The 3,723-nt window shown below is 38.6% G+C and overlaps 1 non-coding gene across 1 annotated transcript; it reads left to right on the top strand.

Moving 5' to 3' along the window:
• Nucleotides 1-2,556: 2,556 nt before the first annotated feature.
• LOC112191141 lies at nucleotides 2,557-2,663 on the top strand. The gene has a single exon (XR_002932858.1). It is a non-coding gene; the product is annotated as a small nucleolar RNA R71 (small nucleolar RNA).
• Nucleotides 2,664-3,723: the final 1,060 nt, after the last annotated feature.

Below are 3,723 nucleotides of genomic sequence, written 5' to 3'. Positions count from 1 at the left end.
GAAAGTACCAAAAGGGCAAGTAAATGTAGTCTTTTCTTGGTCCTCCGGTGCAATAGGAATTTGATTATACCCTGAATAGTCATCAAGGAAACAATAATAACTATGACCCGCCAATCGCTCAAGCATCTGATCAATAAAAGGTAATGGAAAGTGGTCTTTGCGTGTGGCAGTGTTGAGCTTTTGGTAATCAATACATACTCTCCAACCCGTAGTCATCCTTGTAGGCACTAATTCATCTTTTTCATTCTTCACAACGGTTATTCCTGACTTCTTAGGCACCACTTGAACTGGGCTAACCCATTGGCTATCTGAAATTGGATATATAACTCCAACATCAAGGAGCTTCAAAATTTCAGCACGCACAACTTCTTTCATTGGTGGATTCAAACGCCTTTGTGCATCACGTGTTGGCTTCATATTGTCTTCAAGATGGATTTGGTGCATACACATTGTAGGACTTATACCTTTAATATCTGCAATTGTCCATCCAATAGCTGTTTTGTGAGCTTGAAGAACTTGCAATAACTTCTTTTCATCTTCTTCACAAAGGTCCGAAGCAATAATCACTGGAAGTGTCTCACTTTCACCCAAAAATACATATTTCAAGTGTTGTGGCAGTGGCTTGAGCTCTAACTTCTGTGCTTGCTGAATGGAAGGCACAACTTTATTTGTGGACAGACGTAAAGACTCAAATTGGTTCCACTTTCTTGATTCAAAAACCGGTGCAGTATTAAGAAGCTTCTCTAACTCATCAACCTCTTTCTTGGCATCAAAATCCATTCCAGATTGTGTCAAGCATACTTCAAGGGGATCTTGAGATGAATTCAAAACAAAAGATTCATGAGTAATAGGAGAAATAGAATCAACCATAAAGCATTTACCATCATCAGAGGGACGTCGACCAGCTTCAAAAATCTTGTACTCCACCGACATGTCACCAACTGTCATAGATAGAAGTCCATCTTTTAATTAATTATGGTATCAGCAGTAGCCATGAATGCACGACCCAAAATGATTGGTACATCCTCACTTGAATAAGCATCTGGTTCAGTTTCAAGAATGACAAAATCTGCAGGCAATATGAACTTATCAACCTTCACTAACACATCTTCAACAATTCCCTTTGGCCTCTTGACTGATTGGTCTGCAAATTGCAAGGTGATTGATGTTGGTTGTAGGTCACCAAGCTTTAATTTCAAATATAGAGAGTACGGAATCAAGTTAACGCTAGCACCCAAGTCCATCAAAGCACGCTCAAAATAATGATCACCAATTGTGCAAGGGATTGTAAAGCTTCCTGGATCCTTCAACTTTGGAGGGAGTCTTCTTTGAATTACGGCACTGACCTCTTCTGACAACAACACCTTCTCATGGTCTTCAAATTTTCTTTTATTAGTGCATAACTCCTTCAAAAACTTCGCATAAGCTGGGATTTGTTTAATAGCATCAAGCAAAGGAATATTAATTTGCACCTTGCGAAATAGTTCCATAATCTCAGTCAAGTGCCTATCTTTCTTGGGCTTCTGAAGCAATTCTAGATATGGAGGTTTAGGAACAAATTGAGACTCTGAAGTAGACCTTAAAGTCGTTTCTGGGGTGCTAGAAGTCGCTGGGTTCGAATCAGTTCGTTTTCGGGATTGCTGTTGCAGCTTCAATCCTTCTGCAGATTCCTTCTCTACTGATTCATTAATTTCTGGGTTTCCCCGTTTGACTTCTTCTTTATCTCTTGGACTATGAACTTTTATATCAACTTTTTTTCCACTCCTCAATGTGATCACAGCTTTCATAGGCTCATGTTTCTCAAATTGACCCCTTGGATTAGCAAGAGTTTGGCTAGGTAAACGCCCTTGTTCTCTCTCATTCAAAGCAGTGGCAATCTGACCAACTTGAACTTCTAGCTTATAAATAGCTTGAGATTGAACTTGCTGCTCTTTCTTGGTCTCTTGAATAGCTTGAAGCATCTGAGCATTGGCCTTTTGAAATTCCATCTGATTTTGTGCAAGTTGCTGCATGGTTTCTTCAAGAGATAGTTTCTTTTGTTCAACCGACCCTTGATAATTTTGCATGGGAGGATTCCTTGGCATTTGCACCTGATTATTATTACTATAAGAGAAATTTGGATGTTGCCTCCAACCTGGATTATATGTATTTGAAAAAGGATCATTCACAGACCTTCTATAATTATTCACCATGTTGACTTGCTCATCTTGGAAGAAATTTTCGGGACAATCCTCTGTGGTATGTGCAATACTTGAACACAAAGCACATGTCTCCCTTGCAGCCTTATTTAATAGAGGAGTAAGGCTCTTCATTTGTCTTGCCAAGGCTGCAACTTGCTCTTCCAACTTAGTATTTGCACTAACCTCATATAGTCCTCTTTTGGGCACTGATGTATACTGATCATATTGCTACGAATTTTCACATATAGTCTCAAAAACTTGAATTGCCTCTTCTGCTGTCTTTCCCATCAAGCTTCCACCAACTGTAGCATCCACCATACTTCTACTTTGGGCGTTCAACCCTCTGTAGAAAAATTGAGCGTTTTGGGGTTTAGAAAATCCATGGTGAGGACACTTCAAAAATAAATCCTTATAATGCTCCCAACTCTCATAAAAAGGTTCTCCTTCGGGTTGAGAGAAGCCAAAGATTTCTGCTTGGAGAGCATTAGTTTTCTTAGCTGGGAAGAATTTCAACAAGAACTTTTTAACCAAATCATCCCAAGTATTGATGGAACCAGGGGGAAGAGAGCTTAGCCACTTTCTTGCCTTGTCTTTCAATGAAAAAGGGAAAAGCCTTAAACGGATTTGCTCATCTGATATCTCATTCCGAAAAGTTCCACATATGTCTTTGAATTCCTCCACATGGAGATAAGGGTCTTCATTCGTCTTCCCATAAAAGTTAGGCAAGCTTTGGATTGTTGTTGGTCTAATCTCAAAAAGCACTCCTGCAGGAATAGGAGCTACAACAATACAAGATGATGTTGTGAGTGCCGTAGGAGCCGTGAACTCCTTCAATGCTTTTGTTTCATCTTCTGCCATTGGAACCGCAACTTGTTCTTGAGTTCTTGCTTGCCTTAAAAGCCTTCTACGAGTTTGTTCAATCTCCGGATCGTATACAATGATATCTAAATTCTGGGATCGACGACCTTGCATAAACAAAATTCAAACCTACAAGAAAAATAAAAAAAATAAGTAAAAGAAAAGAAAAGAAAACTATTCAAAAATTAAGTATGGCACAACTGACAAATCAAATTGAACTAAGTCAGTCCCCGGCAACGGCTCCAAAAACTTGTTGTCAATTTTAATTTATACTCGCAAGTGCACGAATCAATTATAGAATAGAGGTGCAAGCACGAGGTCATTCCCTCAAAGACTGATTGAGACAATTTTGCTATGACAAATGTGCTATACTTAAGTGAAACAAACTGATTTTTATGATGTGATTGAGTTGTAAACAGAAAATTAAAGAAACGAAAACTGAAATTAAAGACAAGAATGAGCAATGAGATTTAAACTCTAAAGAAAGCATATTATGAAGATGCTAAAGCATTGAATCCACCACCTAATACTTCTACCCTATTCTCTAGTTGATAACCATTGAATTCCCTAGATATCATGCTAAGATTTCCGTACATAAGCTTTATTGATCCCAGACATATGCCAAAGTTCTTCTAACCTATGAATTCCAACTTATTGATCCTGTATAGAACTCACGTAGCCAAAC

Source organism: Rosa chinensis, chromosome 2 (assembly GCF_002994745.2).
Source record: "Rosa chinensis cultivar Old Blush chromosome 2, RchiOBHm-V2, whole genome shotgun sequence".
Taxonomy (NCBI): Eukaryota; Viridiplantae; Streptophyta; class Magnoliopsida; order Rosales; family Rosaceae; genus Rosa; species Rosa chinensis.
This window is presented reverse-complemented; position numbering and strand designations above follow the sequence as displayed.